This window comes from Coregonus clupeaformis, unplaced genomic scaffold (assembly GCF_020615455.1).
Source record: "Coregonus clupeaformis isolate EN_2021a unplaced genomic scaffold, ASM2061545v1 scaf0964, whole genome shotgun sequence".
Lineage (NCBI taxonomy): Eukaryota > Metazoa > Chordata > Actinopteri > Salmoniformes > Salmonidae > Coregonus > Coregonus clupeaformis.
Genome location: NW_025534418.1, coordinates 183,581 through 198,461, shown reverse-complemented (window position 1 = coordinate 198,461; position 14,881 = coordinate 183,581). Strand labels below are relative to the sequence as shown.

General features: G+C 40.7%; 1 pseudogene; it reads left to right on the top strand.

Annotated features, from left to right (window-relative positions):
* The first annotated feature begins 922 nt into the window (after positions 1 to 922).
* On the top strand, positions 923 to 10,946 carry LOC123486036 (annotated as a pseudogene).
* The last annotated feature ends 3,935 nt before the right edge of the window (positions 10,947 to 14,881 follow it).

Here is a 14,881-nt window from a genome sequence, read left to right as displayed (position 1 = left end):
ATGTACTGTACTTCGAGGATGTCTCTACTGGCCTAATGCAAAAAACCTGACAGAATTACGCTAAATGCCCGCCAGATGGCGTCAGTGCCCTCAATCCATTTGTATACTGTATTAGCATAAAGTAGTTGCCATCTTTTTTCAGAATCTCCATGTGTCTCTCAAAGGTGTCTGGCTCTCTACATTTTATTATTTCACAATGACCCAACTTCAGAATGAATTGTGGTGGAGCCGCAAGTCTCAAGAAATAGTCAGAAAAAGTGGATTAATTGTTTTTTGACTTATTTGCAACATTGCTCAATGAATACGCATGGAGTAGCCTCCATATCTCAATGCCCTTCCTACCCTTTGATGTTATAGTTACAGTAATGTGTGTGTGTGTGTGTGTGTGTGTGTGTGTGTGTGTGTGTGTGTGTGTGTGTGTGTGTGTGTGTGTGTGTGTGTGTGTGTGTGTGTGTGTGTGTGTGTGTGTGTGTGTGTGTGTGTGTGTGTGTGAGAGAGAGAGAGAGAGAGTAGCAAGTTTAGAGAGAGGTGGGTGAGGGTGTATGTGGGGGATGCCTAAATTATTGATGGATTCTGTTTTCACGAGAGCTCATTCGATGGGAATCCACCCTCATCTGGTTTCCATAGCACCCGCCCTCCGGAGGCTAAGACAGTCTTTTATGTAGGCTACATGTAGGCTTCATGCCTGATATAAAAACAAATATTGGGAAAAGTTGTAAAACTGAAACTGACTTGCGTGTGTATGTCACCATGCATAGCCCTCGCACTTTTGTAGGGTTATGATTTCCAAATGCAATCAAACCATCTAACCGTCCTTTCTTATTCCAGCCTGAACCACTCCCCTAAAACAGTCGACTACAGTCGTAACAACAATAACTTTCAGGACAGTAGGCTATATTGAACATTGCTCTGGTGATCTGACATGGAGATGCTGCGTGCACCACGCGCAGATAGTGTGCAAGAGGCTGTCGCTGACCTTGTGCTGAACAGCCAGAGGTTCTCACGACGTCAGAAAAGCTGGCGCTCTCCACCTGAGACGCGTACGCCCAGCTCTGTGGTTTACAGAAGCAACTCTCCACACACCGCTAGTTCCCGCTTCTACTGGTTGTTTTTGTTTTAAATATATGGTTATCACCGTAGACGCTTCTAACGTTTTTCTCTTTCGTTCGCTTTAGGAATGATCTGTTGATTTTCATCGCGATGGCATTGCATGCACTTGTACGCGATGCGAACGATGAGTTTATAATGCTGAATGGGGAATCAGAGCTCATCTGATTTCTGCTCATATGTAGGCGTTTTTACAGCGATCGACCCCGTGATAGGCTACAGATCTTGTCTGCTTTTTCTTTTCAAAGAATCAGATACATCGCTTGCTCCACGGGTTTGTTCGGTCACATTGCACCGTAACATGAAGCTTAAACAGTAGACATATTTGAGAAAAAACATCACATTTGGATATGGAGTCCACCGTCAAGATGAGAGCCAAAGAGGAATGAAGGAATTTGGGGCGAAGACCCTGGGGCAGATGTACAAGTAGGTGTTAAAATGTAGTTTTATATGCAGGTTAGTTCATGTTTAAACATGGGGCTGGTTATTATTTCTAGTATTTTCAAGTGATAGGCCTACAATATGGTGGTGTAATATGGTGGTGTAATGGTAGTAGACCACTACTGTACTGTACGTTCCTATCCCATGCCGAGAAGTGTGTTACTTTTTTATCTCAAACAGCTTGCAGTCATGGTCACGCCTCTAATAGACGTAGTGGAAATTCTGCAATTCTGCATAACCTCGTGAAAGCGCAGGAAGGACCTTGATGCATGTGGAAAAAGTCAATAACACATTTATGCATTAAACAGATAGCTGTGGAATGCATTTGCCGTGAACTAGCCTAGGGATGTATGCTATTAGATAAAATCCACAGTGTTATCTTCGTTGGAATTGGCTTGTGACCGGGTCCCTGTAATATTTTAAATATTTTTACACTGAAAACCTCCTGTAGTTGTGTGAGGGTATCTCTTTCATTATTTACGGGATGGGTATCGATTTATTACTAGTAGCCTAAACGTCTAACTGATTTTTCTTGCTAAGTGGCAAGGGCTTCATTCAGACATCTATTCTGATGCTTGTAGTTGTAGCCTACTGTCAATCAATGTATTGTTGAAGCTCTAAATTAATATATTTCGTTTTGGTTTGGATATTCTTTTTTCGATTCATTGTTACTTCCTTCGATAGGCCTATTTGGATTCCAAATCCCATTTTAAACTTAGGCTGTATGAAATAACAGTTACATGTTATTGCGTAAAAAATATGTATTTTTCGTTGGGCATAACGAAATGATCACCTTAATGTAATTCATATAATGACACATTATGGGCAGTAGTTTTGATATTCCAAATGTATATTCTAAACAGGAGTGCTTAATTAGCTATCTTCACTGTTATAGTGCCGTTGTGAATAAGATAGAGAGTTCCTTGTCATTTTATCCTTATGCCAATTTCACATAAAACATTTTAGGTAAAGGCCTAATACTGGAACTGGAGCCTAAGCTTTATTTGGGCTTATTTTTGGTAAACGAATTAATTGTGCATATGGCCATAAATACATTTGAAACCGCTGCATGAATGTTTGCCTGGAGAGATGAGCAACTGCCCAATCCGTGAATGCAAATGAGGGTGAAGGTGAGCGGTTGCTGCAATGCGGTGGACGCATCTTCAGTTGCTTCGTGCTCCAGTGTACGATGCTTTTTTTTTTTTTTGCGCATTTTGATTAAATTGAACCTGGTTCCGCTAACATACAGCGCTATTTTCTATTAATAGATGTTTAATTACCTTGCTAAAGTAGACTTTTCGTGTAATGAAAAAATCTAAAATATGTTTTAGATCATGTTAGTTGTCATGTTCTGAATCGTGTTGGTTATGATTCATCAAATAGCGCCCCCAGTCGTTGGGGCGAATACACTATTCTCATAAAACAGCGGATTGAATAGGCAAAGATATTTAATGTAGACCTAGATAACCTAATAAAATGATATTTTAGTACGCTATCCGAAGAAGATGGTTTTAAAATATAAATTAGTCTCCTTCCTTATTTACTAAAACGTCTACATTTTAAATACTATTATTGGACATGATGCAGGCCATATTTTGAAGGCTACAGGCTATAATATATAGGCCTGTAGGTCTATAATTGTAAACATAATTACAGGCCTGAATTTCTGCTAAACTAACATGCCTTTATTATTGTGCATAACAATCAAATATCAAACGTAGGCTAATCTATTAATTTGAGGCTGATCAGCCGAGGAAATTGGATGACATTTTATTTTATTTTTAATCTGGCTGTTTGCAGGGTGATGGAGAAGCGACAGGGAACTGGTGAAGTTATCGAACTAACAGAGGATGGCAGCCCTCTGAGGCCCAGGAGAAGAAAGCACCCCTGTGCGACTGCACGTGTTTTTGGGCTGCCCCGCCGATACATCATCGCCATCATGAGCGGTCTAGGCTTTTCTGTATCTCCTTCGGCATCCGATGCAATTTGGGCGTGGCCATCGTGGGCATGGTCAACAACAGTACGATACACAAAGATGGGAAGATCATCATCACAGAGGTGTGTGGTGCACACTTTACTGACGTCAACATCGATGTCACCGCCCTCCTGCTCCATAATTTGTCGGCCCTAAAAATAGTCGTTGAGATCTCTTAATATTCTCACATTTGACCTGACCTTGTATTGCAAAGAAAGAATAAGCAAAGGAACATTACCCTTAATGTATGGGTTTGATAGCGAGATTAATTTTTGCTCCATGCTTTTTCAGTGCAGCCATGATAGGTATGCCAGCAACCAAACTAAACTACTGTATCCCTAATAACACAGTATTTAGCCTGTGATCTACATCGAAATGGTGTACCGGTTACCCTATTTCCTGTTATGATATGAGAGCCGTAGACTTTGGTTATTAAGGTTATTATACGGTATTATACGTTTTTGAATTATTATATTGAATTACAATGGAATTATGAATGTGAAGAGGATTTATTTTGATGTTTCATCGATTTTTAATGGTTTACTTTTATTGTCTTTGTTCTTATTTCACTGGAAAGAAAGCAAAGTTCAACTGGGACTCAGAGACAGTCGGTATGATCCATGGTTCGTTTTTCTGGGGCTATATGGTGACGCAGATCCCGGGAGGGTAAGCATATGCTCGAGACTGGCAGCTAACAGGTAGGCAGGCCTACATTCATATATATATGTATATATTTTTTTTACAAAAGTTCGCTTTCCTTCTCCACAGTCTCAAATGGGATTTATTCGTTATTATTCAATTGATTACTAAAATGTATCACCATGAAATGAACGACCCTCAAGAAAAAAAATGAAAATAGGTCTGATTTATTTTAGTCATAAAGAGATGTAACCAATATGTTTGTTCCGATAAACTGTGGTGATGATGATGTGGATGCAGCTACTGAAGCCTGGATATATTCTCGGTTTTCATCTTGTTATTATCACACCTCTTCCCGTCAGAATAAATTATGTGATAAACGAATTTTCAAACAAAATCTATATTTTAATGGTATGAAAATGTTGCAGACACAATGGCATCCCACAAGGATAGCTACATTTGGCCGTTTACTTGGACGTTTCAAATCTTTACGACAATTCGGACTTCATTGTGAATGAGGGAGGGATTTACAGGCCTATATTGCGAGCCAAGGTTTAACAGACAGTAGGTAGGCCTAGTAACCAGTGTGACATGTGACTGCAATGGAGAAGGCCATTAATGGGGAATTAATTTGGGAGGGAGACGCTCAGTCGCCGACGTTGGCAGGGCCATTGAGATTTGACCGTAGCTCCGGTCCACAGGGCTTTCTGCCACCTGTTAATGAGGTCCTCGGGGAGCCGTGTCTAATTTGCTGCATTCTGGGGGCATGGCGACCAGCCCGGTCCTCGTCTTCAAAGGCTTACTCACGCTCTGCACGGTGCACACTAAACATGGCTTATAAATAAGGTTTAGGCCTAGCCTACTGAGACCTGAGCACATTTAAATATAGGATATTATAATAGGAAATCTAGGTTTATATTTTAGTGGATATTTGGTCCACTGTTCATAATAGTAGTATCCATAATCATTTGGTGATCGCAATTCATACCCTTAATAGATATGAAGAAGAAAACAATCCATTTGCAACATAAAATGTTTTGTTGAGTATATACAATATTATTATTTGTTGAGCAGGCCTATTTAAATATGTAAGATATATTCCATTTGTATAATGTATAACATGTTTAGTCTATATGCTTTCTTGATTGACATTGAGATGTAATCAAATCAACCTGTCTCGTGCCAGCGAGTTGCCTCAATCGATTAGAGTTGCCCCCCCGTGCCTGTGGGAGGGGCGGGGTCTCGGGGTGTGTACAAAACGTGACAAAATTTAAAACCATGGTTCGTGTTATTCATTAGGGATTGCCTCCACTGGCTCAGCTGCGCTCAAACCAATGCAGTCTGCTGTCGGCACTCCCTGTCATCACGCTTTAATTTCTTTCTCCAATTTAATTATTAGTTATCTAACCTAAGTAGAAAAGTTAACGGTGCACTAGCTAATGCTTGACATGAAAATCCTGTCTTGAATATTGTAATTATGCAAGAAAATTATATATATTTTGGACGTAAGATTGGCAATTTGATTAGAAGAATAAAACCAACCGGCCGAATATAGGCCTTATATAACCGTTAGAAAAAGGGATAGAGAAATTATATTGAATAGCCTATTCGAATAGGACTAAGTCAATTTTTGATAGTAAGCCAGTAACCGAGTGTGGACTGTGATATGTTCGATGGGTCCCTGCTGAATATAACCAGAATGGCCATAAAAAAATCAGCGATTAATAAATTAAACATGAAGTCAATGAGAGGCCTAGGCCTATGCTATTTCTGTTTCCCGCTTTGAATAATAAATTGGGCAAAACATGAATAAACCTAAAATAAATCGCTAGGTCTACTGGATACATTGTTTATGAACATTATCTATAGGCCTACGACATACTATATATGCATGTTTTCATATTTCTATTTCTTTTAGGGTTTTCGGTCTAGCCATTTTCCTTACCTCGACGCTCAATATGTTAATCCCCTCTGCGGCGCTGGACGCATTATGGACTGGTCATCTTTGTGAGGATATTGCAAGGGCTGGTGGAGGTAAGGGCTTCTTTAATTAAAAAGTCACATTTCTGGAGAGCTCTTTTTTGATATGCAAATTGTAATAGAACCTGTGTAGGCCTATCCTGTCAATAGCACCGTTTTCCGAAAATAGCCAAGTTTTCCTTTGTGGCATTTCGATTATGATTAGGCTACAGTATATCAGAGGCAATGGAATAGAGTCAGTACAACAGCCAGAATGCACCCTGGGGAAATGTGAGACTGTTGTATTGATCTGCAGCTGGGTATTTGTCGTTTCCTCTCCTCTATGTCTGTTATAAAAAAGATGTTCTGCTTTTTTGACACAAAAATTAACTGTCCTAGTTGCCCCCATCTTGATTACTGTCCAGTAATATGGTCAAGTACAGCAAAGAAAGACCTAGCAAAAGCTGCAGCTGGCTCAAAACAGAGCAGTACACCTTGCCCTTAACTGCACACTACACAACTAACATCAACACATGCACTGCCAGTCTTTTCCTAGTTGACAGTTGACGAGAGATTAACTGCTTGTCTTCTAGTTTTTATGAGAAATATTACGGTGATGAAAATTCCAGATTGTCTGCATAATCAAATAACATACAGCTCAGACACCCATACATACCCCACAAAGACATGCCACCAGGGTCTCTTCACAGTCCCCAAGTCCTAAACGAATTGAAGGCAATGCACACGTATTATCCTGAGCCATGATCCCTTCCATCTCCAATTACTCAAGCAAACACCAAAATTACCTTTAAATAAATGGATAAAACAACATCTCATGGCACAGTAGGGACTGTGAAATGACACACACAACACACACACACACACACTCTAACACGCATTATTATTTAGTTGTATTGTTTGTATATCGTTGTATTTTTACATTTGTGTGCCTGTTCTTGTCTATCAGTGTATCAGTGTTTTCCCACTGGGCACAGACGTCAATTCAACATCTATTCCACATTGGTTCAACGTGATTTAATTGAAATGACGTGGAAACAACGTTGATTCAACCAGTGTGTGCCCGTTGGGTTTGTTACTTGTCATGTTTTATGTTTTTGTGTGGACCCCAGGAAGAATAGCTGCTGCTTCGGCCAAAAGCTAATAGGGTCAGAATAAACCAATCAAAATTGTTGAAACATATCTGCTCTGCTCTCTGGTAGTAACACCACAGTTAAGAAAATGCTGGTCTAGCCAGAATCAGATTCCCAAAGACAATGTGCTGATACATCAGCAGCTCATAAATCCACTGTCCAGTAGGCATAGTGAAACATGAGATGTTGGCAGCTGCTGCCTTGTATAGTAAAACATGATGCCGTGTTGATACTGAAGGGCAGACTACAACACATCCAGCTAAACCGCACACCATCCTGGCAGCAGAGCCAACCATTGAGAATCATTTGAACACCATAGATGGAATTTTAGAATAATACTTTTTGTCCATTATCTTGCAGAGAATGGAAATGTATTTATGCTCACAGCCCTGACTCATTACTAACTACTTTCAATGCAATAATTATTTTAAAATAATTGGCTATATGCTGCATTGGCTGTGAGTGATAGACATAGGGTTCAGATGAATGTCTTGTGATAATGAATGGTGTAATTCAATAACAACAGCACATCTACATGTTTGCCATTGATGGCTGAGGTGAAACTGGGCCAGTAGCTCCCAACTGGGTACACATTGGTTGAATCAACGTTGTTTCCACGTCATTTCAATGAAATTACGTTGAACCAACGTGGAATAGACATTGAATTCAATCTGTGCCCAGTGCCCACGTCTGTCTCTTGATTTGAATGAGCCATCAGGTGACAAAGGCTAATCTGGTTATGTCTTGTTTTTTGTCTCTGTAAGGAAAGGCTTCAGTGTTTTGGATATATTCAGTAAATTGTGCACAATGAATTAAGTTGGGAGTGGTATACATTCCATGTGCATACAGGAGGACCTAAAAGTGATCCATACACTGTATAGTGATCTCAGATCAGTTCAGTGGATAGCTAGGAGAAATCTCCTCCTAGCATGTCCATGCAGATTGCATTTTCCAATAGCACACTCTGTTCCAATTAGCAGCTAATTAACATTTAATGGCAGCAGCATTGTCAGTGTTGGTGAGAGGCTCATCAGTTAGCTCAGCGCACTCGTCTCTTATTAATGTTAATCAAAAAGGCAATGAAAAGAGAATGTTGGTTTTTGTTTGTGATCATATTTGATTTACAACCATGCCAGCTCATATCTGGTAGGATCTCCTCAAGTGATTGTCAGCTCAGTGTAGGCCAATCTATTATTAGTATGTCTTATGTTTACAATTTGTCCCATTATTCTGTGACAATCTATGTTTGAAACCATTTATTTGTATCACACAGTTTCCTACAAATTAGTCTTTAAAATGGTTCTGTGCAACCTCGTGTTTTTTTATTTAAAAATGTATATGTATTAATCAGTTGAGCCAAAATGGGGAAGTACTTTGAAGGACATGTGAAGAAAGATTAGAAGACAAGGTTAAGATGACAAATGAATGTTGCATTTACTTAATGAAACCCATAGTGGGTACAGTAACACATTACACTATATCTCAGCTATCTCGTTGAAGGGCGATAGACTGTAATAAGGCTCAAGATTTAAGGCCTGCCCACTGGGCACACACTGGTTGAATCAACGTTGTTTCCATGTAATTTGAACCAACGTGGACTAGATGTTGAATTGATGTCTGTGCTCAGTGCACTGGTTATTCTTCATGTTCATAAATGTTGTATTTTACCTAATGAAACCCATAGCGGGTGGTAACTGTAACAAAAAGGCTTACCAGTTTAAGAGATGACATGTTATCCCAGGAAAGGTAGCCTAACGGTTACAGTGTTGGGCCAGTAACCGATAAGTCGCTGGTTCCGAATACCTGCGCTGACAAGGTGTCGATGTGCCCTTGTGCAAGGCACTTAACCTAATTTGCTCCAGGGGCGCCGTACTACTATGACCCTGTAAAACAACATTTCACTGCAGTTATTGTGACAAATAAAACATTTATTCTTATTTTTTAATTAGATGTTTTAACCCATTGTGTGTTGTAACTGTAAAGTCTATGCTTAGCTTTACCCCAGGATTCCATTATTAAGGGTGGTAACTATGAGAAACAAGGTAGCTTTGTTCACGTCAAGGGAATTTAGCAGAACAAGGTTGCTATATTCACATCAGGGGAATTTAACGAAAAGTGTCAACCTATTTGCAATGCACCTCTTGTTATTGCATTTCCATTTTCGTGTTTTGCACTTGCATTCAATAGTGTCTATGAATCACAATGATTATGAAGGCATAAATGTAAGAAACGTGTATACTTAAAATGTATGTAGTTCTGTCCTTGTGATGTACTTGTGTACATGTATTATGTCATGTTTTACTGTTTTGTGTTTGACCCCAGGAAGAGTAGCTGCTGCTTTAGCAGTAGCTAATGGGGATCCTAATAAAATGCTAACAAACTAAGTGTTAGAAGCAGTGTCGCTAGAATCCATTACTATTGCCATAAGGAGCAGGATCATCAGAATTTTCTGCCATCTTATTAATTATAACTTCATAATAATAGCAGCAGTATTATTTAGTTTATTATTAACCAGTTACCTACTCTTAGTTGCTCATGGTTCTGTGGTGTGTGACCTACCCAGGGAGTGACCTACCCAGCCTGCCATGGGATCTGGGTAAGTGGGCTCCCCCTCTGGAGAGGAGTCACCTGGCTACCACCTCCTTCTGTGGTAAATATTATTTTCAATAGTATCTTATCTTACCTGTCACACTATGGTAGTGAAGCAAGAGGTACAGTAGTTGTACTGCTGACTATTTAGATGTCCTTTTTCCTTCTTCTCTTACCCCTCTCTACCATTTCCTCTTGCAGGTTCCTATGCTGGTGCTGTCATAGCCATGCCTCTAGCAGGATCCTGGTGCAGTACTCAGGCTGGTCCTCTGTATTCTATCTCTATGGTATGATAGAGTTCCATGCCGATGTTATAGCTTCCAAATGGAAAAAGCACTGAGCTGATGCACACCATCCTGAAGAAGGCACTGCGTGCACAAAACGTTGGTTAGGTTTACCGATTCCAATTGTTGGGAGCATATATAGAGTTTCAACTTTCTTTCTTTCTTTTTTATATAGCTTCCAATCTTTCTAAACTTTTAATTTTTAATCTTCATCACATTTTAACCAACAACCTATTTGAAAATATGTTGAGTATAGTACATCATCTTCAGGAGATTTTAAAGCTAGTTGCTGATGCTTTCAGACGTCCAGACCATTGATTTCTCCCAATGTTTTGGTGTGTCTGTTCTCCAATAATTTTCCATCTCTCCCTGGACTAGATGAATTTGGCCTTTCTGTCTGGGGTTTAGTCTTTGGGGGATTTCTGAAAGATCAGGCTGCCTGTTAAGAATTTCATGTTTTCATTGGCCAATCTAAGCTTTTCACGTGTCCACACTACAACAATGACACGATTAATACACATTTATAATAGGGTTTCTGTAGCTTTGTGCTTGGACCCCTAATGACTGGAATAGTTACATAATCCACAACCCATATTTTATTTATCCTGTGTAACAATCTCAATATCACTGTGCAGGGTGCTTTGGGATCTTCTGGTATATGTTCTGGATCCTGGTGTCGTATGAAGAAAGTCCTGTCCTGTGCACCCTACCATCACCCAGGAGGAACGTGTCTACATAGAGGAGAGCATCGGGGAGAGTGCCAAGCTCATGGGCCCTGCTGAGGTGAGGGACAGGGCTTGAGGTTGGTTGAATAAAAGTTGTTTGGAAGGGTTTCAAACAACTTTCACCTCAACTAACCTCATGCCCTGCCTTCTCTGTTTCAGTGAAATAATCAAAATCAGTGTGAAAAATTTGACAAAGTTTCTATAGTAAGGCCAATATATTTTCTGAGTGATATTAGAACAGAGTTCTCAAAGTCTTCAAGTCCACTTCTCCTCAAATCCCGATTCCTATGGTATTAAATTGGGAGTATGGTGCTATACCCCACTTTCTACTTAGGCGTGTTTTGATCTCTGCTCGCCTGAGGCCTCAATGTATGAACGAGTAAGTAATGCAAATATACCCCTAAATGCGACATGCTCAGTTTCCACACCCAAAAAGTTGACATTAATACAAAAATCTAACTTGTGAGAATGTGCTCACCTCCCTGCAAACTTTAGACCATGTGCAGCCTTGCGCATCTCTGCTAATGGAGTGAAAAAATCTATGTGCTTTTTTTGTTTAATCTAACATATAGACAGGAATCAGTTTCCTATTTATTTTATTTTCATATCCATTGCAGAAGACAATTCTACTCACCTTATCTAGCCGTGATGGGTTCCATATTCCTGAAGTAGCCACCACAACAAATTACCATGCGCATCTCATTTTAATTGGACTTAATAGCCTAGCAAAAAGATAGGCTATACAGTGCATTGGGCCAGATTTTCGACCTTCTTTCCACATTTTGTTACGTTACAGCCTTAATCTAAAATGGACAAATTTATTTTTCCCTCATCAATCTACAATACCCCATAATGACCAAGCAAAAACAGATTTCTATATTTCTTTGCACATTTATTACAAATTAAAAATTGAAATATCCACATTTTTTACATAAGTATTCAGACCCTTTACTCCAAAGTACTTTGTTGAACCACTTTTGGCAGCGTATTACAGGTCTTCTTGGAGTATGATGCTACAAGCTTGGTAAACCTGTATTTGGGGAGTTTTCTCCCATTCTTCTCTGCAGATCCTCTCAAGCGCTGTCAGGTTGGATGGGGAGCGTGGCTGCACAGCTTTTCACCTGGTCTCTCCCAGAGATGTTCGATCGGGTTCAAGTCCAGGGGCTCTCCAGCCGGGCCACTCAAGGACATTCAGAGACTCTGTCCGAAAGCCACTCCTGCTTTGTCTTGGCTGTGTTTAGGGTTGTTGTCCTTGTTGGAAGGTGAACGCTCCAGTCTGAGGTCCTGAGCGCTACTGGAGTAGGTTTTCAATGAGGATCTCTCTGTACTTTGCTCTGTGTTCATCTTTCCCTCTATCCCCCAATGAGTCTCCCAGTCCCTGATGCTGAAACACCCCCCACAGCACGTGCTGCCACCACCATGCTTCCCCGTAGGGATGGTGCCAACAACCTCTCCTTTACTGAGGAGTGGCTTCCGTCTGGCCACTCTACCATAAAGGCCTGAATGGTGGAGTGCTGCAGAGATGGTTGTCCCTTCTGGAAGGGGTTCTCCCATCTCCACAGAGGAACTCTGGACCTCTGTCAGAGTGACCATTGGGTTTTTGGTCACCTCCTGACTAAGGCCCTTCTCCCCCTGATTTTCTCAGTCTTGGCCAGGGTGGCCAGCTCTAGGAAAGAGTCTTGGTGGTTCCAAACATCTTCCATTTAAGAATGATGGAGGCCCTGTGTTCTTTGGAACCTTCAATGCACTGCAGACATTTTTTTGGTACCCTTCCTCAGATCTGTTGCCCTCAACACAATCCTGTCTCGGAGCTCCGGACAATTCCTTCGACCTCATGGCTTGGTTTTTTGCTCTCTGACATGCACTGTGAACTGTGGGACCTTATATTGACTAGGTGTGTGCCTTTCCAAATCATGGAAACAGGATGCACGGAGCTCAATTTCGAGTCTCATAGCAAAGGGTCTGAATACTTGTTGTAAATAAGGTATTTCTGTTTTTTTTTTTGTATACATTTGCAAAAAATTATGGGCTATTCTGTGTAGATTGGATGAGGGAAAAATAATTTAATCTTTTAGAATAAGGCTGGGTATATTAACAAAATGTGGAAAAAGGGAAGGGGTCTGAATACTTTCGAATGCACTGTATATATTTCGTTTTGTAATCCCATTGGCCTTCTGGTTTATAATTATAGTCAAAGTTGATATTTTACATTGAAGTATACTTGGGCACAAACATGGTCTCAGGGCAATCTCACACATGACACTATTTACAATGGTATGTTACGTTACATTAGCCCCTCCTATTTTCACATAACATAACAAGTGTTTGGGGTGAAAGAAAATATACAGTGGGGAGAACAAGTATTTGATACACTGCTGATTTTGCAGGTTTTCCTACTTACAAGCATGTAGAGGTCTGTACTTCTTTATCATAGGTACACTTCAACTGTGAGAGACGGAATCTAAAACAAAATTCCAGAAAATCACATTGTATGATTTTAAGTAATTAATTTGCATTTTATTGCATGACATAAGTATTTGATACATCAGAAAAGCAGAACTTAATATTTGCACATAAACCTTGTCTGCAATTACAGAGATCATACGTTTCCTGTAGGTCTTGACCAGGTTTGCACACACTGCAGCAGGGATTTTGGCCCACTCTCCATACAGACCTTCTCCAGATCCTTCAGGCTTCGAGGCGCTGCCAGGCAATACGGACTTTCAGCTCCTCCAAAGATTTTCTATTGGGTTCAGGTCTGAAGACTGGCTAGGCCACTCCAGACCCTGAGATGCTTCTCTACGGAGCCACTCCTTAGTTGCCCTGGTTGCGTGTTTCGGGTCGTTGTCATGCTGGGAAGACCCAGCCACGACCCAACTTCCAATGCTCTTACTGAGGGAAGGAGGTTGTTGGCCAAGATCTCGCGATACATGGCCCCATCCATCCTCCCCACGGTGCAGTCGCCTGTCCCCTTTGCAGAAAAAACATCCCCAAAGAATGATGTTTCCACCTCCATGCTTCACGGTTGGGATGGTGTTCTTGGGGTTGTACTTCATCCTTTTTCTTCCTCCAACATCAAGTAAGTGGAGTTTAGACCAAAGCTCTATTTTTGTCTCATCAGACCACATGACCTTCCTCCTTCTATTCCTCCTCTGGATCATCCAGATGGTCATTGGAAAACTTCAGACAGGCCTGGACATATGCGCTGGCTTGAGCAGGGGGGAACTCAGCAGGCGCTGCAGTATTTTAAACTATGATGGCGTAGGGTGTGTTACTAATGGTTTCAGAGACTGTGGTCCCAGCCTTCTTCAGGTCATTGACCAGGTCCTGCCGTGTAGTTCTGGGCTGATCCCTCACCTTCCTCATGATCATTGAAGTCTCACGAGGTGAGATCTTGCATGGAGCCCCAGACCGAGGGTGATTGACCGTCATCTTGAACTTCTTCCATTTTCTAATAATTGTGCCAACAGTTGTTGCCTTCACCAAGCTGCTTGCCTATTGTCCTGTAGCCCATCCCAGCCTTGTGCAGGTCTACAATTTTATCCCTGATGTCCTTTACACAGCTCTCTGGTCTTGGCCATTGTGAAGAGGTTGGAGTCTGTTTGATTGAGTGTGGACAGGTGTCTTTAATACAGGTAACGAGTTCAAACAGGTGCAGTTAGTACAGGTAATGAGTGGAGAACAGGAGGGCTTTAAAGAAAAATCAACAGGTCTGTGAGAGCCGAATTCTTACTGGTTGGTAGGTGATCAAATACTTATGTCATGCAATAAAATGCAAATGAATTACTTAAAAAATCATACAATGTGATTTTCTGGATTTTTGTTTTAGATTCCTTCTCTCACAGTTGAAGTGGTACCTATGATAAAAAAATACAGACTCTACATGCTGAAAGTAGGAAAACCTGCAAAATCGGCATCACCACTTGTTCTCCCACTTTGTATATGTATTTTTAATATGGTTAGTTTATCTTTTATTGTAAGTGTGCATTTTGTCCTCTGTAGTGGTCATTA